Source organism: Sphaerodactylus townsendi, linkage group LG09 (assembly GCF_021028975.2).
Source record: "Sphaerodactylus townsendi isolate TG3544 linkage group LG09, MPM_Stown_v2.3, whole genome shotgun sequence".
Taxonomy (NCBI): Eukaryota; Metazoa; Chordata; class Lepidosauria; order Squamata; family Sphaerodactylidae; genus Sphaerodactylus; species Sphaerodactylus townsendi.
The window spans coordinates 85,650,462-85,674,081 of NC_059433.1; the positions used below are offsets into that span (position 1 = coordinate 85,650,462).

The 23,620-nt window shown below is 41.8% G+C and overlaps 1 protein-coding gene across 5 annotated transcripts in view; it reads left to right on the forward strand.

The window, feature by feature from the left end:
• NCALD (neurocalcin delta) overlaps positions 1-23,620 on the forward strand; it is a 60,249-nt gene that overhangs the window by 17,256 nt on the left and 19,373 nt on the right. The window contains exons 2-4 of one of the 5 annotated variants that reach the window (XM_048508248.1): positions 15,488-15,585; positions 16,016-16,055; positions 16,241-16,263. The exons of 2 other annotated variants lie outside the window; for them this stretch is intronic. The gene's annotated coding sequence lies outside the window, so the exon portion shown is untranslated. The remainder of the gene's footprint in view (positions 1-15,487; positions 15,586-16,015; positions 16,056-16,240; positions 16,264-23,620) is intronic. 2 more of the 5 variants (XM_048508250.1, XM_048508251.1) reach the window with 2 other exon arrangements.

A 23,620-nucleotide genomic window follows, 5' to 3' on the forward strand; every position in this document is an offset into this window, starting at 1 on the left:
CAAACATTCTAAGGACAAACCAACTGCTCAGTCCATCGACATGCTGCATGAACATTCTAAGGGTGACAGTTCAACACCACCAGCTTCACCAACTGCACTCTGCCACCGTCCTCCACAACGCATGTGAACCTATTTGAAAACAAACCCATTAGTCCACAGACAGGCTGTGAGGAAATGTGCTGCATGTCACCCCAAAGTTTACAAACAGGCTGCAAAGAAGTATGCTGAATGTCACCCCGAAGTTAACAGACAGGCTGTAAAAAAGTACTCCTCCACCCACCCTCACGTTAGCAACACCGCTACAGCCAAATACTATCAAAACAAATTAAAAACCACACTATCCCCTTGGACTACTAAACATGTGTCGGGTTTTGCATATGGACATCAGATTGCTTACTGTGGAGACAAGTTTATTGCTCTCGGCCTCCGATCACCCTGTGCTTGGTGTCATGCTCTGAAGTGGTGGGATGAGTCCCCAGGAATGTGCTGCAGTGGCGGTACAGTCCAGCTCCCTGCCCTTCAACCCTACCCTGAACCTCTTCACAGCCTTCTCACTCATCAGCATCCAATAGCAGAACACTTCCTTTCTGCATCCTGAAAATACAACGGCTGCTTCCAAATGATGTCTTTTGGAGCCCACCAGATGAAAGAGAGAAATTTCATGCCAACATTCAAAGTGCATGGACAGGTCTACTGAATGCTGAATGTCACCCTGAAATTCATAGAGAGGCTGTGATGAAGTATGCGGACTGTCACCCCGAAATTCACGGACAGGCTGAGAGGAAGTATGCTGAATGTCACCCCGAGGCTAACAGACAGGCTGTGGAAAAGTATTTCTCGACCAACCCTCACGTTAACTAGACCACTACAGCCAAATACAATCAAAACAGATTACAAACATATTACAAACCATGTAGCAAAGCACGGGCATCCTGCTAGTAGTCCATAAAAATGAATTAGGTGGCGGAGGGTGAGAAAGACCACTCCTCTCTGGAGAGCCGCTGCCTGTCAAAACAGGAATCAGTATGAGGCAGGCTCATGTCCTCCATACCTGTCTATTTATTTATAGTCTACCTTTCTCACTGAGACTCAAGGTGGATTACACAGGATAATTCAGTTCACTCAGTAGGATGGGACATCCAATGAGCAATGTAATATGGCGAGGGCATGGAAATTAAAACCAGGTACAAATCTGGAACAAAGAGGAAACAAAGCTTAGGTAAATAAGATGGTATATTAAACAATGCAGAAATTATATAACAGGATAATACATGCAGCAACAGATAGTATATTCTGTACACAATAGTGGAGTTCACAGTCCCTTTCCCTTTATTAAAACATTCTTTCTGAATCAATTCCATTACAGTAAAGTCTTATTAACTTTGTAAAAATACCATCCTGGATAATTCATTTTTGCATAGTTTGTGAAATGTTAGGACAGTGAGAGTGTTGGACAGGAATTGGGAGAGGCAAGGAATTGGGGGATACAGTCAGTGAGACAGAATTCTACAAGGGCAGAGTGGCCATTATAGCCACCAGAGAATTACCTGGGTCAGGGGCCTCCCCCGCTTCCCAACTTAGTCTGCTCCAGCCCAAGGAAGAAGAGCCACACCAGGTTGGAGAAGCTCACTCCTGGGTGAAGCAAGCTGTACCTGGCCCAGGGAAGGACAGGGTCATTTGGCCTTCAGAAGATGACTCCCACCTGTTCGAGTCTTATCTGGCCCAAGGAAAGCAGCTCCCAGCCTGGGGAGGGCTGCTTTCAGCCCAAATGAGTTAGGTGCCAGGCCTCCTCCCCTCAATTATGGGCAGGTCCCAACCCAGGGCCACGTTTTCCTCCCAGTCAACCCCTGGTTTTACCATGGTTTCCAGAGATTCCTGGAGAGCTAAAGTCACTTGTGGATTTTCCTCAGAAGAGCCATAATGCTGTCACACTAATCATGATTATTTAATCTTTTTTTTCCTCCCACCCGCTGCCACAGTGCTGATGGGAATTAGACGCTGGGAGTGGGGAAACTGTCGTTGCTAAGCCTTCCCGACCTCATTATTTCGTTCAGCGGGAGCCGCAACAGAGAACCCAGATGCTCTAATTTTTTCCTTTATCCCACTACAAGGCAAAAAGGTGCTAATAAAGCTGCATTAAAAAATTCTGAATGTCTAAATGTTATTGTTTCAAATTTTATTGAGCAGCTGAGACATTTTTCCACGAAACAGACTTCCTGAAATTGATTGCGTTTAGGTTCTCTAAAGGGGACACTGGGTAACTGAGCAACAGCTTTGCTAAAGAGACGTTGGCACTGGTTCTGTTCGTTTACTGTTTTCATGACTGCTGTTTAGTTAACAGTTGACAATATTTTTTTCTGCCCTGCAGGAGTTCATAAATTATGCCAGTGAGGATGTTTTGTGGCATAACTACCCCATCATCAGATGCATCCTTGGCCTGGTTTAATGTTAATACTTGGATTGATTCCCCTTTAAGTCAGTGAGACTCAACTGCCTCAAATACTTGAGATGTACAAATACCCACAATTTCGGCTTGTGCCCTCTTTGCCAGTTGCAGACAGACCCCAATGGATGATCTGTTTGATCTTGTGTCTCTAGATGAGTGTTCAACAGGTTGTTTTCACTGTGTTCTGCCTTAACCATGGAATACAGTGCAGTTGGCTTTCCATGCATGTTTGCTCTCACACAACCTAATTAAAGTCCACTACCTTTCCATCCTTGCTGCCTAACTGCACAGCAGACAATTGTTTAAGCAGACAGATTACTCTCAAATCATATAAATCAGTTACCTTCCCTTTGGTGCTTGTTTGAGTAGTCCTTGCTGATGTTAATGGCTACCAGTCAGTTTAAATCAGCAGCATCTAAACACACGATGCACAATTTTGGGAAGACCCAATTAAATTGGTTTGGTAGGCATTCGTAGCTGCTCGGCATGAACCATAAGACTGAGTGATCAGCTGACATCTGATTGCCATCTTGAAACTTGGTAAGTTTGACCCTCGGACATATTCACAGTGAAATTTGCAGCATTTGTATCAAATGCCAGTAACCTCTTTTAAAGGTTGTCTCATGTTGGCTCCATATCCTTGTAAAGTAATGGTATGTCTCATCTGTTTACATTATATGAGTTTTTGTAAGCCTGGGAAAGAATGCCAGGCTGAGTGAGGGCCGTTTATCTGCTGCCTAATGAACTTGTGGAAGATTTGAACGAGAGACTTCCTGTTCGTTAGTTCAAGTATTTCACCACTGTTGTATCATTTTATTTGTGGATATTTCAAATTCAAAGAATGAGATTTCAGGGAAACACATAATAATGCATTTGTACCTTGAATTGGCTACTGCCTGAAAATAATGATCTGTCCTCTTATTATTTTGAACATTGAGAAAAGCATTAGTTTCTAATTATTTGTATATTCAATTCCATGTAAAATGTTTGGTTGACTGAATGTGCTGGGTTTGTCATTTGAAACCGTTTAAATTTATAACTAATGCAATTCTGGCAGGAACTATGGTTTGCTTTTCCAGTATTATCTTAGGTTAAACCACATCTTTCTCCCATGGTAGTCTTGTTTATTGACCACTGGAAAGCAGGTTAGCATGGTGGCCAGGGGCACCTTCTATCGACTGCATCTGATTTGCCAGCTCTGTTGTTACCTAGAGGCAACTGATCCGTGCTTCCATAACCTCATGACTAGATTACTGCAGGACTCAGTACATGGAGCTACCCCTGAAGACAGTCTGGAAACTACAACTGGTCCAGAATGTGGCAGCCTGATTATTGTCAGAGACTGGCACTGGGAATGTATGTTGCCCATTCTGAAACACTTACATTGGCTGCCATTTTGTTTCTAAGTTCAATGCTGGTGGTGACCTTTAAAGGGGCTTAAGGCCCATGTATTTAGTGGACTGTGTCCTCTCATATGATCCCATGCACCAACTGCAGTCTTTAGGCAACTACCTGCTGGCTGTTTCCCCACTCAAGGAGAGACCCACCTGGCATCAATGGGGGGCCTGTTGCAGCTCCCTCTTTGTAAAATGAGGCTCCCTGAGGAAGTGAGGGGAGCACCACCATTAGAAATCGTCATCAGATGCTTCAAGTCCATTTTGTTCCCCAAGATTTTGATGGTGTGTAAGTTGCAGACATCTTTTTGGAGGTCATCTAGAGTTTCGTTCCATTGATTCTAACTTGTAAAGTTTTAACCGTTACATATAAGCTGTCTTGAGCCACAAGGAAAAGCAAGATATACTTGAACAAATATTTTTATCCCACCTTATCTTTTTGAATTCAGGACAGTCTACCAAATGAACAAAATGGCATAAATGTGGATAATGCAACCTGTACAGATAGAACCACATGTGATGAGGCTGGATTACATGGTGGGGATGGGGTAAGACTGAGCATAAAAGTTGGCTGGATCCATCCTGTTTTTAGATTCCTGCTCTGTAGGCAAGAAACAGTTCTCAGTTTGTTAAAGCATTTGATTCAGACTCACCAGGAAGTCTTCATTCTTGGTGTAGCATTTATGGGAAGGAGGTGGGCCCTGTGCCGAGCCAAGAATCTGGTGGTTTGTTCCTACCATGACGTCTGCCTCTGTGACCCGTTGACTTGAAAGGAAAGTGAAGTACCCAGCTGCTTTAGCTGCAACTGAAACTCCATTTCAAACAGTTGAAAGATTTACCTAATGAAGTGTATAACTGAGTTACACGGATGAAATTTGCAAAACTGTACAACAGCAAAGTCGCCTTCTTGCTAAAACTGCAGAGGTGTGGATAAAATAGCACTTACCCATATATGCAGATGCCATCTAGCTGAAAGCAAACACTTTAAAATCCTGTCAGTATTAAGCATGTGCATAACTATCTGTCATTTCGCTCAGTGGGACTCAAACATGCTTGAACATTGGCTGGATTGGGCCCATTTTCTTTTCTTTTTTTCTTTAGAGACTTGGACAATTGCCGTACGTAAACTGTTTCAGTGCCAAGGTTAAGGGCAGCCTGGCTGTGTTTTTGTTTGAGATTATCTTAAATCCTAATTTCAATTAAATTTTGTACTAATGGCATTGCTGCCTCTAATACTCTCTAATGCTTCAACTGACACAACATGGTGACTCTTTTGACCTTTCTACTTGAATTCTGGCATGCTGTCATTCCCTTACATAATCTTGTTTCTGCACTTCCAGTGAAAAGCTGCATCTGTTGGCTGGTAATAATTAAAAGCCTATCTCTTGCAGGATTGGGGCAGTGGTGACAGCAACTTCTAGTGCTGGAAAAGGGTAATATTAGACAATTCAGGAAGCATTGCGTAAGATGCCCTGTGTTTAAACCCTGGCTGTTTTGCAGATAAACGTATCTCTTGTGGTTTCCCTTTTGTTTTGTGGTCTCAAAAAGAAGAAAAACTATTGAAGATTATTTGTCAAGTTATCTCCCAGCACAGAAAATATTTTCTTGAGGTTGTATGTGATTTCATTTTTAAACTTAGGAGTTGGGGCTCTACGTTAATTACCACTAACACAAACTACTAGTTCCATCCAGTTTTTCTTCTCTTCTCACCATTTACCAAATGTTGCATGTTTATTGAAACCTCTTTACATTTTTCAGTCCATCATCTTTTAAAAAGATACAAACTTTCAAAACCAAACAGAATCAGCCTGTCGCTGGTTCTTTAGGTACCCAAGTCCCAGGCATAAGTTTTGGGACTGAGCAACTCCAAAACTAAATAGTTGTACCTAAGTAAATCTAAATCCAAATTGGGTTTCCTAGATTTTAAAAGGATGCCTGGAAGCAACATGGAGTTCTATGACATTGTGGATTGATGGACTGTTGGGAAGGTTTTACTTTTATCTCTAAATCTGAAATATACCAGCTAGGGCCATGATCCAATGATCAATGGGCATAACAGTGATCTGTATCTTAGAGTTAGAGTGGTGCAATGGTTAGTGTGTTGGAACAGGATTTGTGAGATGCAAATTCCTACTCTGTCATGAAGAAGAGTTTGTCAGTCACTTCACTTTCTTGTTCAGGTTGTTGATCAGGGTTAGGATAAAATGGGGATGGGAGAATCATGTACACTTCCCTGACTTCCTTGGAGGATGGGTGGGATTAACAGTACACCAGACAGACAGGTGAAAAGCTGCTTATTTTACATATTTTTAGCCCACCAATGTCAAATCGACCCTCAAACAATAGAAAAACAGGTGATGTTGACATTGGACCATCCTAGGTTATGCCTTCTCATTTATTTCCAGAAAGGGGACACTTCTCCAGGACACTCAATATTGAATTGCTCTGCTGCTGCTTGATATGCCAATACAAGCCATCAGCATAGAGGTTAAGGGCAGAGCACAGTGGGCACTTGAGTCTTTCAGTAAAACCAGACATTCAAGTTCTGTGTATCTGTGACTAGATCCTTCCTCTTTCTATGGTTTCCTAGACATAGTACTGTACAGCTGGTCTTCCCACTTCCTGTTGTGTTGGCAGAAAGGGAAAATGCGGGCCCAGTCTAGTGGGTTTCTACATAGCTGACAACAGAACTTTGTTGTCTCTTGTTTTTAGAATAAAGAATCATCAGGGACTGGTTTACAGATCTCTTAGCGCATACCAGAGTTCCCATTAGTATGTTGTCTTATCCAATGAATAGAGTCATCTTGTTCTCTGAAAACAAAACAAAATGGCCACAAGGCTTCCTAAAGCTGCTGAGCTTTGACAGCTGAATTGATGCATTCAGGGAGAAGCACATCATTGCTAGAAGTTCCCTTTCTTATTCCCTCAGGACTGAGTGATTTGTATCTTAGAGAAGAACCAAATGAGAAATCTGGCTTTACTTTTGAAGGAGAGTTGTAGTATTGTTTAAGCACACGTGAATGGTATTTTTTTAATGGTTAAATATAAAGCTATCAAAAGTCACTCTCTGTTGACAGAATGAGTTCATGTTTCAGTCCACTGTCAGCATAGTTACAATATTCAGCTGCTCAGCCAATACATTTGCTGGCCTAATTTTTAGTCACAAAAGCTTCAGTTAAGGGAAGGGATGGGGGAGATCTTTCATGAACCACAACTTCCTTGACTCCTAATGCTTCAGAAGAGCAGTAAATTCAGACTTCTTCCAGGTAGATCTGAAGTCACTAAAATGTTATTTTTGTTGTACTGAGGGAAAATGTAAGCAAATCTCACAAGAGGAAATAGAGCAGCAATAAAAACTTCCCTCCCTTCACATTTAAACATCTGTTCTAATTTCTGACAACTCTGTTGCAAAAATAAAATGCTGTGCAGGGATAGCAGTGGCTGTCCTAATAATGATAAAAACTATCCCAACATCCATTCATTCAAATTAACTGAGATGGGGGTGGGTTTTTTTCCTAGTATAGGAGCACCGTCCACTTTTACATCTGGTCATCGCCTCTGAATGGCGTGGTCTTGGCCCCCTCTTGAACAGACATAGTGGCTCCTCTGAGTAGCCAGTGGTTTCAGTCATTCCAGCATGCGTTTTCTGCATCTGAGTGCAGGCAAACACATCCCTCTGACAACTTACCTTTGTGAATAGATACTAACTAATGGCTTGACTACAGACTTATTGCTGCTCAGACTTTCCTAACTTTGGTTCTTGGGATTTGTATCACCTTTTTACCTGCCATCTCTTCTTAAAGCTGCTGCTGAGTGAATCTAATATTTACGTCGCAGTGGAAAATTCTGTGCCAAAAAGTTATCTCTAAGGCTGAAAATGCTTCCTAAAATACAGATGTGGAAATGCATACACATAACCAGAGAAATCGTGTTAAAATGCAACCTCGTACCAATCAATTCAATACACAAATAGGGAATCAGTCCAACTGACACACGGTCAATTAGTTTGCAACAGTGTTTGATAGAGTTGGATGGGAGAGAAAGCAATGGAAAAATAACTTGGCGAGAACGAGGCAATGGTGATTGTGTGGGGTGTGTGTGTGCGTGCACGCCTGTAGCCACCAAGGATAAGTACAACTACAGGGGGGAACTAGTCATCTGTAGGCTTAAATCACTTGCATTTGTCTTTCCTGGCATCTGCTGACTTCCCTGCTTCCCAGCCCCTCCCGTTCCTTATTTGTTTTTTATGTTTCCTCCTCCTCTGTTCTCCTTTGCTCCATTCACATGCCCCCTTGTTCCTCAGTAGCGTTGCTCACTTGGGAAATTCCTGGAGATTTTGGGGTTCAGCCTGGTCAGGGCAGAGTTTGGGGAGGGGAGGGACCTCAGAAGGGTATAATCCTGTAGAATCCACTCTCCAAAGCTGCCATTTTGATTAGGGGAACTGAACTCAGTAGTCAGGAGATCAGTAGTAATTCCAGGACATCTCTGACTTAACTGAAACTTTATTTTAAAACATGAAAAGGGTTAACACCCCCCCCCCTTTGCAGCCATTTTATGTCACCTTTCCCAAAGCTACAGTAGTGCCCGTTGGCTCAACACGATTGGGGACCTCTGTCATAACATATGCATACAGCATATTATAATGGATGAGAAATGGGTGAAGCTACAGGTCAGCAGTTCCTTACATATCTGGCATTACTCCACAGGGAGCTTACCAGTGACCAAACTGAGGCAAAAGGTTATCTGTGGTAGGGTACAATCTGAAAGGAAAATCATTATGAATTCTCATTCCCAAGTGACTGGATTCTTGAACACCCCAGTCCTAAAGATTTGCATCTAAATCTTTCCCTTTTCCAATCTTGAATGACAATGTTTGAAATCTTCTAGACTTCCCCTGCATCTGTGGCAGGCGAAACTTTAGGAACAAGATCTACCGGACCATGGCCACATGGCCCGAAAAACTCAAAGCAACCAGTTGAATCTGGCCTTGAAAGCCTTCGACAATACAACGCTGATAAAATTTCCCCCAGGCTTGGAAAACCATAAAGCAGCTAGAAAAGATGGTTCCCCTTTGTTAGAAGTTTGGATAAAGGGAAATTGTTTGGCCTGGCACTTAAACGTCCTTAGTATTTTCTTTTTCTCTTGCTCTGTTAATTATTGATGTGATCTAGAAGTATAGTCTACAGTACAGATTGGTTAAATGAGAAAGAGATCTCAGTGGGATATAATGCCAAAGAGTCCACCCTCCAATTCAGCCATTTCCTCCAGGGAAACTAATCTCTGTAGTCTGGGGATCAGTTGTAATTCCAGGAGATCTTATCTGGAGAACCAGCATCAACCGCCTGCCACTTAGTGGGTCAGTTGTAAGGGAAATGGGGATAATTGCTGGTGAAACCATGACAGTGATTTAACAATGGAATTTTGGGGAAATGCTAGGGGGCCAGCTCTATGTAGTGATGTCACTTCCAGGTTGTGTCAGGTGTATGCTTGCTAATGTCCAAGTGGTGGCTTACGATCTTCCACTTTTACAACTAATCTCCAGGTGACAGAGATCAGTTCATCTGGAGAAAATGGCCTCTTTGGAAAGTGTACTCTATGATATGATACCCCATTGAAGTCTCTCCCTTCTCAAAACCCTGCCCTTCCAGGCTCCAAATTCAAACTCTCCAGGTATTTCCCAATCTTGAGCTGGCAACCCTTGCCAGAAGTGATGTCACTACATCACGACGACGCTAAAGATGACGCACTCCATTGCACTGGTAAGTCTCCTGCTGTGCCTGTAAATATACCTGACAAAGTGTTACATCTGATTAGTCCCTGAATCAGCACATCAAGCTGCTTATAATGAGTCAGATCACTGATTTGTCACAGCCCATGCTGTCTACTCTCCAGGCACTGAGGTCAAGGTCTTTCATGTCACCTGTCAGTTGCCTGGTCCTTTTAACTGGAGATGCTGGGGGTTGAAGCTGGGACATTCTGCATGCTAAGCTGAAGTTCTACCAGTGAGTCTTGGCTCTCTCCCTGCAACTGATGACGGCGAAGTCTGTGGCCCTGCTTCACATCACTGAATTTGGTGGCTGCATCAGTCAGTTTCATGGAGCCTATCTATATGAGGTGTCCAAAAAGCATATATTTTAGCTATAACGTAGGTTACCACCATATCAAAGCATGATACATCTTTTTTTAGGCTTGAAACAGGAACTTTTTGTTCTGGTTTTATGTATAATTTTCTCTCTTTTGTATTCATATTTAATGTGATTGGGATAATGAAAAGGGATTATTAAATTGCTAATAGTTTTTTTCATTGTGTTGCAAAGAAAGGCTTGCATTTATTTATTTTTCAGTTCTTTTCTATACCTGGGGGAAATGTGAGATTTTCTCCCTTGAATTGTAACTGCAGTTTTTTCTCCTTGTTATTGCTAGGCTCATGTGTCTGTTACTATGACAACAACCTTCAGCATATTGTGCTTATTTTACAGTCATTAATAAGAGCAAAAAAAGCAGATGTATAATTATGCTGTTCTTACTCAATCCATTAGATTGCAGATGGCATTATAAAACCCTTTCATTTAGAAGAATACATTTTGACTGTTTGTTTATTGATTTCCCTACAGACATATGATTCACTGAGAGCCACAGATACTTGTGGAGAAATTTCTGTGTGCAGTGTAAGGTTAAAAGGGTAATGGAACCTACATGAACTATCCAGAACATTAGAGCACAAGGATTTAAAAAAAGAAAGAAAATTAAGACTTAGAATTTACCAATATTTACTAGATAGATGGTCTTACCATTTTGGAGTCGAAGGTTGCAATCCTAAGAACACTTTCCTGGGAGTAAGCCCCATTGAATCAAATGAGACTTATTTCTGAGTAGACGTGCTCCCAAAGTCACTTAGAATTTGAACAGCCTCTCCAAATCCAGTAGATGGTTATTTCTCCAATCCAGGTGTAGTTGCAGATGTTGAGTCACATTCAACAGCTGGTTGATGTTCTTCCCCTTTGCATTAAAAGGTGCATCCAGCTGTAAGGCTTTGATAAACACTGAATTCAGTAGAGTTCAGATGAGCAATCTACTTTGTACATTCAAATTGGTTTTGCTTCAGTGCACCAACAACTTGCAACCAATGAACTGAAAATGAAGCTGTCCCATAGTTCCGATGTAGCTGTGGACATACTTTCAGAATTATGTCCAATGTCTGGGTCAGAATCCTTAATCACAAATAGGGTTATATCCCTGCTAAGTCAGAGTCAGAAAATTAGTATCAAGTCATATGGCTACAGCTAGGTAGGGCACTGAAAGGTGGGCATGACTAGTATTTACAAACTAATAACATTTTAATGGAGAGAAACATGGTAATTCAGTTGAGCTCTTCCAGCTTTGAGTGGCTATGAACTGGTCTCCACATTACAGTCACTATGAAAGGCTTCTTGGGATACCTTCCTGTGGTAGATGATCTGCATAGTAGTTTGTAGTGTTTACAGTGGCTTGCAGTGTAGAGCACTGCATTCATACGGAGTTGTCCTGGATCACTGTTCCACCTCAGATGTTGCTGTAATATCTCTCCGGCCAATAGGTGTGACAGATATGTATGTATGTGCTTTCAAGGAGCAACTAACTTATCACAATCCCAGCAAGTGGCTTTCAGTGCCAGGGAGAAGCAGAGGTGGTAGAGTCTTTGTGGTTCTCCCATCCAAGTTCTGACCCTGCTTAGCTTCTGAGATGTGATGAGATCAGACTATACAAAACCATTACACATCCCAGTAGGTGCATTAAAGATGATTAGCCAGGATTCTGGGCCTTGCCTGAGCATTCTCCCCATGCAAAATACCTTTGCCATGTACCATTTTGGCTTATGTTCTTTCTATATGTTCTCTCCCTACCACGCAGAGAAGTCTACATACAATAGTGTGCTAATGATAACTGCCTATGTAGAAATGAGCTCCTGACAACAGATCTGGGGTTAGATCCCATGGAAATTTTCCATATACTCAAGGAATTTCTTCTGATCCAGTTTCAAAACTAACTGATACCATGTACAACATCTTTGTACATTTCGTTGCTCCCGCTACACATTTTTATTGCATGAACATGTAAACGTGCTGCGTGTTGTAAGGGTTGTTGAACTACTGCTTGCACTAAGTACATTTTTCTTTCTGTTCCTGCATTTCTGGATCCAACCCCAGGCATCCCCCTTGCTTGTGTAGTTGTAATATTAGTGGTAATCCACAGGAGTTTTTTCCCTTGGCTTAGCTTTGGCTTCATGCATTCCTGTCTCAGTATGGTCTGGTGGCTTAGCAGAAGCCAGATCTGGGAGGAGTCAAATAAACCCATAAAACAGTCACTTATTGCTGCAGCGTTAATACAATAGTTTCCCATGTGAAAAATCTGGAACTGAATCAGAGAAATAATCCATCCTTAGGCTGTGCTAAAACATAACTGAGCGATTAAATTTGGTCAAGGCTCTCAGCTCATGAATTAATGCATTTTCATTCTCTAGTAATTTCTCAACTAAAAGTGCATTCCGCCATAATTAGTCTAATCTGTGATGATGCTGCCACGAAGTAGAATATGATGGCCACTCCAAAACAAAGATTTCAATCTCCATTAAAAAAACATGACAGTCTGTTTTCTAATTATTACATTTTTCCTCTTGGGTGCTGCATGGGACTGTTGCCCCTCCAATTTTTCTGCCTCAAAGCACCAGAAATCTTGGTTTATCAGTCACTTTCACTGAAATTAACAAGAGATTGTTCCCAGACTTCTAGTTCCCTTTAAAGGTTTAGCATTTAAGGCGCTATTTGTTAGGAAAGCAAGATGTATAAGTATTTCTTAATGATGGCACCTGTTTCCCAGTGGGTCTTGCAAAATGCTCTAAGGCACAGTGCCTCTAGAATATTCTAGAATATTATATTCCCCGTGTCTGTTGTTCAATGAAAGTCATGTGTTAGGGCAATCCATACTATTTTGATCCCAGATTAAACTGGTGAACCCAACTTAGGTTGGGGAAAGGTGGAGGTAAAAATTAATTACGTAATAATGAATACTAGATTGCCAGTATCATCCAGGAAAAAAAATAAAGCGAGGCCACCACTAAAAACTTGAAAATTCTTGTATTGCTTTTGGTTTTGTGTTATTAGTTTCCTTGTATTATAATATTGTATACCTCTTGGAGAAATTAACATTCATATATTGCACTCCCAGTCGGTGTTATAGAGGGGTACAACTTTGCTTAGGATATCTCTGTCAATTATATGTGACTAGAATCAGAGTTCAGAAATCTAGTTTTCGGGGGTGGGTGGGTAGGTGTTGTATATTGCAGTGGTCCTAATGGAGAGAAAAATATATCTGCTAATGATATAGGCTAAGGAAGAAAATAAAAAGGAAGAATAAAGAGACCATGAGTGAAATTTTAAGCCACAATACTCAGAATCCTACTTAGGTTTATTCAGTGGAGCTGACTCCCAGGAATTTGCTTTTAGGATTGCACTGTAAGTGTACGTAAGGTGACTAGGTGCAAAGGAGGATAGTTACTGGTATATGAAGGAGATATTTTGGCAGGTAATGTATATTTTCAAGGCCTTTTCAAACACTCACCTGTCCTACAAGTGTAACTGTGCTACACGTTGCCTAGTGACTTGTTTTCAGCAATGCCTGCGTGGCATAGTAGTTAAGAGCAGTCTAATCTGGAGAACCAGGCTAGATTCCCCACTCCTTTATATGAGTGATGGACTCTTATCTGGTGAACCAGATTTGTTTCCCCAGTCCTACATTCCAGCTTGGTGACCTTGGGCTAGTCACAGTTCTCTCAGAACTATCTCAGCCCCACCTAGCTCACAAGGTGTCTGTTGTGAGGAGAGGAAGGGGAAAGAGTTTGCAAGCCACTTTGAGTCTCCTTACAGGAGAGAAAAGTGGGGGCGGGTATAAATCCAAACTCTTCTTCTTTTCTGATACATCATTCAACAAATTTGTCACTTTCACTGCCAAAACTAAAGTTACTCCCTTTCAAATGATCATATGCCAAGACGAGGGCACCTCTACTTTTCAGTTAAAGAGGGTATATGTGACTAAGTGCAGCCGATCACTTGTATGGGGCCTGCTGAAACCTTGAAAGGAACAAGGTCCGTTCTCCTTTGCCATTTGTCCACCATTTCATCTCAGGAAAGCTGCTCCGTTCTCCCGCCCATCACCCAGTCATTGAGGATGAACGAATTCCCTCTGCAGTTTTTCAGGATTTTCTGCTCTGCAAGTGCAGCCCTTTGGCAGATCTGCAGCTTGAAGGTTAAGGCTCATTCAGCTCTGGAGAAAGCAGCTTTAGCTGTTAACCTCAGACCTGCCCTCCTCCAGGAGATTTATAAAAGCTTCCCGGGTTTCTCTTCTCACGCTGGCATGGCATGACTTCCAGCGCTTGGCACCCGGTCAGGGCAGCACGGAGCAGATTTTGACAGCTAGTGTTCAAGTTCTCTTGCTCTCCAAAGTGTCGTTAATGTCAGTTCTTTCTTTCCTTTGCCTTTTTCCTGTTCTTTTGCTTTTCTAAGCTGTCAGACTGGGGTGGACCATGTTTCCTTACCCATGAAGAACATGCCCCAGGCTTAGTTTTGTTGCAAGGGTAATTGACACAACGAACGTTAAGAGTTTATGGTACTATGCAAATGCTGCTGCTTCTGTTGTCATCCATTTGCATTAGTCAACTAGAACTCTTTCGTCTTTGCGTGCGGCCAGAACATGGTGCTCTTCATTCATGCCTGCTCTTTATTTGGGATTGCGTGGGATAAAATGAGTGGCGCAGCCATTTGTCCAGGTGTGCACGCTTCCTCCTGCCCCACTGATTTTATAATCTGCAGCGGAAACAGGCATGAAATTTATGCTGCAGTCCTAAATAGAACTGTGCATTTCTATCATTTGAGTGGACTTTAAAGGGTGTAAATCTGCTCAGGTTTGCGTTATAAAACAAGTAGAGCCTATGCAGTATTGGGCTTCTACAGTGGCATGCAGAAGAAAATTCTGTATGTTATGAATGCATGGAGAATGACTGGAAAAGCTCCTACTGGTCAGCTGTGCTTCCAACTTCCCTGTGTTGATGGGCTCTATTATCTACGCATACATAGACTTTGTACACAGAACCTGTATTCTGCAGCAGTTCAGGGTACTGGTTGTGCATCGTGCAGACAATGTTAACATAGGTTATATTCAGAAAAGGCCGCCAACATGTGGAGCTTGGAGGTACAGGTAAGTGGGACAAGTCCTGTTTGTTTTTTATGTATTTAATATTATTATTATTACTATTACTAATAATAATATTTATTAATCTTATATACCGCCCTCCTCCGGACGTTTTAGGTTGTTTTGGAATGAAAATTTAGTAAGGCAACACAGCTCTAGAAGAGCCATTCTGCTGATTCTCTGTATGATGTATGACTGTTTGCTGTGTAAGAAAGTTTTGAGTTTTAAGTGGAGGTCCCAGATGCATGTCATGAAGGGAACATCAGGCTACCCCACCCAAGATTTTTGGAACTATGAGCGTACGAGTGATGAGGAACTTTGGTGAGAGGGAACACTCAGCAGAAAGCTCTCTACACAAACAGCAAGCACCCAAGGTTCACCACAGCATAGGAATGGAAGTTAAATGACACTTGTCTTCTCTCAGAAACCTGGCAGGTGTTTTACTTCAGGATGCCAAGCATATACAGCCATCAGGAGCCCCAACTCCATCTTGCACCTGGAGGTGTAAGGAGCAAGACATGGGTAAGCAGACGGGGGGCAACTCGCTAGGGAAAAGAAGGCTATTTCTTTAAATTATGACTCCTATTTCTTTAAATTATGATGAAGTTAATTCCTTCCCCCCTCCCCCACAGCACCCTGAGCTGTGCAAAGGTTCCAGAGTGACTTCCTTAACCCCTGCAATGCAGAAGATGTGCATAGGTATAAGACTTCTCCCTCCCTCAATATGTTCTAGACATATTTTTCCCACATAAGGGACACTGAAGTAAGTATGCACTGTGGGAATCAGGTGGGGGAATGTTAACCATAACCTCCACCCCACCCCAGGCAAGCTCACACTGTGATCCCAGGAAAGGCTACGAGCAGCACAGTCATTATTGTTGATAAACATCACCCCACTTATTGGTATTGCTATCAACCCCATGCTCAAGATGTGCTGTCTTGTTTTTTGCAGGATCAGAGCCAGAGAATGTAGAAGTCCTTACCTAAGATGGGTATGTATTGTCTCAGTGGCTACATGAACTCTTTTCAATAGATGAATCTCCATGCATTGGCATTATCATTGACAGAATAAGGAGTGGGGATGGGTCATTTGGAATGGAAGAACACCTAGGCACTCTTTCTCTGTTGTGTTATTATTTCTGCATCTCCCTTTTCTGTCTCTCTTTTGTTCCTCCAGGCAGCCATTCCGTACTCACAAAGGCAAGGACATTCCCCCCATACTTGTATCCTGCAGACCACAAGGGAAGCATACAGCAGCCAAGCGGGGAACCAGATTTTGGCTGTTGCTTCTGTGCCTTTCCGAAGTAGTGCGTCAGTAAAAGAAGGGCAGCAGTATCCAGAAAGGGGATGCAATATGTTATGCATCTTACAGAGGCACAGATATTCTGCACGGCCAACACTCCTTGTAGATAAGATGCTGTTGGAACACATTCCGTCATGAATATCATTCAATAAATGCTGTTAAACTGTCAGCTGTGTTTTATTTCTCCTGATAAGAAGATTGGAAGTCTACACTATATATCTTACTCCCCCCAGATTCCTTCATGATGACTGTATAGTGAATTGAATCTGGCCATCTTTTTCACTTCATCTAACCCATTTTCCCTCATCACATATGCCTTTGTCCATGCATGATTCCTTTCTTTTCCACGGGGAGAAAATCTGGCTGAATTCAATCCACTGGAAGTCAGGCAGTCGCGTAGCTACCATGGGATGGGGCGCCTGCCCCAGGCGCGCGCCATTGGCATAACGTGTGGGGTGGAAAATCACCACTCACACCCCTCCCTCCCCCCCCCCCCGGGCTGGCAGAAGCCCGGAGCAGCCTAATGTGCCCAGCCAGGCTGCTTTTTCTAAGATAAGTGGGGGGTGGAGACCCACGAGGCAGAGGGACTCTGCAGGGGGCAGGGCCTGTGGGAGGTGGGGCCCGGGCACCATTTTGCCCTGGGTGCCATTTGTCCCCCCCCCCCGCCCGCCCGCCCGCCCACCACTGAAGGCAGACATTGATTCTTCTCAACTCCATTCAATTGTGCATTTTATCCTTGGCCTTTTTTCTAAAGCACCAGGGATAGTAAAGAGAGGTGCCAGCAGTAAAATGAACATACCTCTGCAAATGAGTTGCTGTGAATGGATATTCCTCTGTTGTAGGGGAGTGGTTCACTCTGCAAGTGTACCTCAGTTCATAATGAATGGCACAAACATTCCCAGAGGTGTGAGAATGCTCTCCTCCATCTGCATTGAAAGAGTAGATGCAACCACCATTTAACAACTGAGATCTTTTCAGTCATATGGCAATTAAGAGGTAGCTCAACCTCACCTGAATACAACTCATGGTGTAAAGTGGTGATTCTAATTTGTATCTGGGATTTTAGATTTTTTTTAAAGGTTGCATTGCTTATAAGTTCTGGGCTTCTGTTTCCTCATGTGTATCTATTTACACTGTTCTAAAAGGATGTGCATTTTTTTCATAAAATCAGGGCTCAGGCAGAATTGCTATGTGTCTGATTAATGTTAATATAGCGACTCATCTGTTTTGCTAACACTAACGAGGTCTAATGTCTATAAGCATCATACTGTAAACTGTATATCTGTGGTTTTGTATGTGGTTTTGATTAATGAAGTGCATGATTCTGGTGGTCTGATTCATCTCAGGTGGTTCAAAGCATTATAAACATGCTATTATTTCAAACTAATATTCAACATTTTAGGGGGGAAGGGCAAGGAAATTGTAAACCCCTTTGAGTCTCCTACAGGAGAGAAAGGGGGGCTATAAATCCAAACTCTTCTTCTTCTTATACAGAGAAAAAGAGAAGCAACAGAAATCGGGTTAAAAAGAAAACACAGGGTTAAAATAATCTTTTTAAATGTGTTCTGCTTTTGACGTAGCTTGCAGCTTTTCTGCATTAGAAAAAAAAATGAATGTAGCATCTGAGTGATTTTGAACTGTGTATTCTTTTCCCACAATAATAGTATCTTAAGGGCACTAACCAGACACTTTGTGCTTGACATTAGCGAAGTGCATCGTTTGTCTAAAGCAACAAGTTGGAAGAAATTCTGGTATAGGGTTCCTTGTTCATTAATCTTTTCTTTCACTATACAATCACAAGAGAGAACTGTTATTATTCCCACTGGAAAAAATGAGGGGCATACACTGTGAGACCAAAGGTTTGTGTACCCTACCAAGTTATATATATATGAAATACCAGTTTGACAGTCATGGTCTCCCCATTTCCCCCAAGGAATTCTGGAAATTGTACTTTGATAAGGCTGATGAGAATTCTGTTATGGATTCTGAGGCCCTATCACTGGAGTGCAGTTCTCCAAGATTCCTTTGGAAGAGGTAATGTTTATTAAATTAATTTAAAACTATAGCATAAATACAATGTCTCCTCAAGTGTCAAAGATTATGATAACCATGTATTGTCGAAGGCTTTCACAGCCAGAATCATCTGGCTGTTTAGGGTTTTGTGGGCTGTGTGGCCATGGTCTGGTAGTTTTTGCTTCTAATTCTACGCCAGCATCTATGGCTGACATGCCAGCCATACTTTTCTACATCTATCCACAGAATCAGGAAGTCTCACATTCTGTCCCCAACACATGCTAACTAGATCACCTGTGAGAAGGTAACAGCCATTTTGTCCTATTGGTTGGCAGCAACTTAAAACTGGAAACATAATACCTTTGAGCACAGAGGTTCCATTTAGTGCTGCCGTAAGCACCCTGCTAAGCTCATTGACTTCACTGGACGTAGATTATAAAACGGCTTATGATTGTACTGTTTGTTATTGAATGGTCAATATTTTCAGGACTGACATATTGTAAAAACTTGAACTAAAATGCTATAGTATCCATTCATCACTGGCTTTACTGGTTAGATCCTTCTAGTTTAGTTCATGTTAGAAATCATGGTCATCCATATTTCAGTGAATTCAGTTTGACTTTAGGTGACGTAAACCTACCCCCTTGAAAACAACACTTTCTTATTGTTATTTTTTTAATTTTAAAAAGATCTTTATTAAGACAATTACAATTAAAACAATCAATGCAAAAAAACAACAAAAAAGAAAAAACAATATCAATATTTCTACCTTTAACAAAGTATTAAAAGCCATCTACAACATAGGTAGACTTAATACAACATAATGTTCTTACATTTTAATTAAATTATTATTGTATAATCCTTAAAAAAATTTCAGACTTCCAACTAAGCTTTCACAAAGTCAAAGTCAAATATTCCCAAATGATGAACATTCCAACATTTAATACTCTTTCCCTTAATTTTCCTTTAACCTTTAACTTAATTTCTTTTCATAAAGAGGAGATAGCAATTATTAACATTTACAGTGTTTTAATAATTTTGTATATTCTGATCTATTTTCCATATAAGTTATCAATGGTCACCAATCTTCCACATAACCCCTTGAAAACAACACTTGCAAATACATTATCATGAAGCAAAATAGAAAATCAATATCTGAAAGGCAGTGGTCAAAGAGTAGATGTAAAGTTTTCTAATGGAGAGGGGGAGAATACTTTATTTGTAGTAGAGCTATGAATGTTAAGAAATCCACCCCTGGTGTTGGGTGCTGAATTTCCACCAGTATCATTTGGACCAGCCCTCTGAGATTCCACCTCCCCCCCCGCAAGTTTTTCCCATAAGAGAAGCCAGAAGAAACCACGTTTCAAAAGCATCTGTCACTGCAGCCTTGATACACGGCTTTCTTTCCAAAGAATGGCACGGCATAAAGTCACTGCCAGCTGGAATGAGGAGAGTGCTTTTGCCGGCTCCCCTGCTGTGATCTTAACACTCATGCCTGCCTGCTCTTTGGTGAGACAGATGAAGGTACAAAAGTTTTGTGAGTTCCCATAATATACACTGTTAAAGTTTGACAATCTTTTTGTTCTCCATAATTATCAGACTCCAGGAATGGGTTTTGTATTTTTTTAAAAACTGAGTTCTTAACGTCTACAATGCAGGAGTAAGAAAAAATATTTGTATTTATGGTCGTGGTTACACAAAGGCCCTTCCAATATTTCAGCAATGGGGTGGAAGCTGCTTTTCGGTGGGTTCATGCCTCAAACCTCTGTAATGTTAAAAATCCTTCTACCGACTGAGCAAGGCTAATTGATTGAGTCATCTCAGCTGTGTGACGAGTACACGTTAAAGAAGCATGCATTTTGCCTGCTTACATTATATCATCCCTTTAAATGTTGCAGAAATAGTAGCAGTCTATGATCCAAGCAGTTTACAGTCTCCTGCTCTACTGTCTAAAAGTCACCGTACTTTACTATCAGTGCTTGCTAGCTCTTTTAACAAGATAGGTACAGTGATGTCATCCTTTGTAGTGCATCTCCACGAGCAGTTTTCAGATGTTAGACGGTCATGAGAGCACTGAGGTCCTTGTTCTGCCTTTCTGCCTTGAGTCTTCTCATGCCTTCTGTATACTCATTGGGAATACCACTTCCAGTGTGTTGGGAGAACCACACCTGGTGCGTGTGTTTCCCTTGCAAAAGTAGCAGAGCGGCACAGAGGCTGAACACAGGGAAGCTTACCTGGGCACCTGCACCGTGCGATAGCCGTGGTAAGGCTTGCTATAGAGAACTTCCAGACTACAAAAGAAGTCAAGTAGTCGTTTTGTAGTTTCTAATCTAATAAAAAGAGTATTTATTAGTGAACTCCATTCTGGATAGAAAGATGGAGAGACAGGTTCACTAACTAATCTATTCTAGCTGGATGGAGGCGGATGCTCGAGGCATGCATCCTCTTCCTAGGCATGGTGGAAGTAAGATGGAGAAGTTCTGAGAAGGAGATGGAAGCAAGGGAGGAAGTCCCTATATCAGTCTACATCAAAGTTATAGAGTCAGCATGATAGAGTAAAGGTGACAAATTCCTAAGTCCCTATCTAGCCACTAGCTCACTAGTAAAAAGCCCCTCTGTAGGATGAGGCAGGAAACAGCGTAAAGTCCCTTTCTTCCAACACAGTGCAACCTATCAGGAATGATAATACAAGAACCTTGTCTTCATTTCTGATGTTTACTTCTGACAACTTTTTCTCATTTCTGGTATACAAAATGATACAGCTGAAACCAAAACCATGGAGTTGGTAGGATCAAAAGGCCATCTAGCCAAATACTCTGAAGGAAGGCAGGGCCATTATTCAGCCATCTTCTCCCATCACAATGTTACAACCTCCAAAGGACTCCTGTATGACAGAAAATTTATCTGTTCCTGATAAAGCTACATTACGTTGGCCTAGGGGAAGTCATTTCATTGTGTGTCTGCTAGGCAGAAACTGTCCTTTTTTAGAAAGGGTTGTTGTTAGGGGCTCTTCGAGGCAGCCACTGAGGCCGAATTCTGAAGAAGGCAGAAAGGCACACAGTTTCACTCTGGAAAAGTTTTAGCACTCTAGAATTGTCTCTCTGGGGACCCAATTATGTTCCATTGAATTCTAATAGCTCACAAGGACTTCAGTGATGCAGTGATGAGAAATGATGACCTCATCCCAGGGGATGTTCCCAGAGCACTTTAACGTGGATTTGTTGCAATGCTGTCATCATGCCGTATCCACACAGAAGGACATCATGGTCTCTACTGTGATGCTGCAACTTCCCAAATAGTAGAACCAATTGGATTCCAGTATGGCCAGGTTTTGTGCTGCTTTGTCAGAGGGGAAATGATAAAAGCCAGGGAAGTAGGATTTAGTGTCATCTAAAAGCAAAAATTAACATTGATGACCTAAGAGTGGCAGTCCTCGATCAGAGAACAGAGATCACAACAACATGAAGTCATTTGCAAGTTCAGTACCATGGACTTCCCAGAGCTGAATAGGGTCCCAGGATTTTTATCTCATTACAGATGCTCATTTTGTTTAATTATTATTATTATGTTATTATGTTATTGAGTTGCTGTTGATGACAGCCATGTTGTTGAGCCGCCTCGAGCCCTTCGGGGAAGAGGCGGCCTAGAAATCTAAAATATAAATAAATAAATAAATAAATTTTCTGCCCCCAAGTATTGCCTCTCCGTCCTAAACAAGGTAATTACTATGTGCATTGTATTTCTGTATCCTGTGTTCCTTCTTGCAACACCCCTCCCATCTTTTGACTGGGATAAAAGGACTCAGAAATATCAATTCCCACCACTATCTGATGAAGGGAGCTTAGACTCTTGAAATCTTATGCCCCACCCCCCAAATCTTGTTGATCTGTAAGGTGCTGTTGGGCTCAAATCATCCTGGGGTCAAGAATTGGGAAGGAGTGGAGGAGAAGCCCATGTGAGCCTACAACACCCTTTTAAGTTTCATAGGAAAGAGGATTCCACAGGAGAAAAGGCTTTAAAAAACCAGTGGTTGGCCCATTGATTCCTGACATTGTCTTTCAAAGGCAAGAGTGAAAAGAACAGCCTTCAGAATTGTGCTAATGGGGAAGGATATAGGGTTGGACACAACCTGCTTTTCCACTATTGTAAAGGAGGTCTTGTTTGACCATTGACTACACCGAGTATTAAGGGACTTGCCTGGGGGAAAGACATGTGCAGTAGGAAGTGTAGTGAGAAGGTAAACGTTTAATGTAAAATCTGGACAGCTCCAACTCTTGGTACTTTGCACCAAGTCCAGATACAACATATACAGGAAGATAACATGAGTTTGCTTATTTAAATGACAGGGTAGATTGTTGTAAGTCAATACCTCTTCCTAGGCATTCTGGAAATTCCAGATCTGTAAGGAGAACTTTTTTTCCTGCTGTCAAGTCACAGCTGACTTATGGCGAACAGGGTGGGGTTTTCAAGTGAAGAGACATTCAGGGGTGGTGTTCCATTGTATGCCTCTATGTCACAACCCTGATATTCCTTGGAGGTCTCCCATTCAAATACTAGCCAAGGTCGGCCCTGCAAAGTTTCTGAGATCTGAGAAGGTCAGATTAGCCCGAGTTATCCAAGTTGGGGGCGTGAAGGGAGCTAGGGAGCTCTAAAAGACCATTTTCAGCACCAGACAGGAAATTACAATTCTCAGAAGCAGCCGTGGATAACTATGATATCAAAGTGATAAAAAATTAATACTGAAAAATTGAGTTGGCTAATTTGTAATTAGTTGAACAGAGTATAATTTCTCAGCTTTCCTCCTGTTATCATAATGAGGAAATTAGAGCAGCAAAGTCATGTCTGAAGAACCACGCCAAGTCATTATCTCCATATGTCTGAGAGAGGAGCAGATTTTCATGAAATCTGCCTGAACCTTGTGTTGATGATATCAGGCGATCTAAGCTTTGAGCTCTGATAATGGTAATATGTTGGGACTTTTCTCATGATTGGCTTTGTTTTCATTAAGAAGTTGTAACCCGACATGTTCAAGTGTCCCAATTTAAGCTCCAAAACCTAATTACCTTATATACTCGCGTATAAGTCTACTTTTTCAGCACATTTTTTAGGATGGCTGAAAAGCCCCTCGACTTATCTTGTGCAGGTGAGCCGGCTGAGCTTGCCAGACCTGCAAAAGACTTGCTTTGGGGCAGTGGCCCTGCTTAATCCCTTACAGCATGCTGAAGCATCTTCACTGTGTGT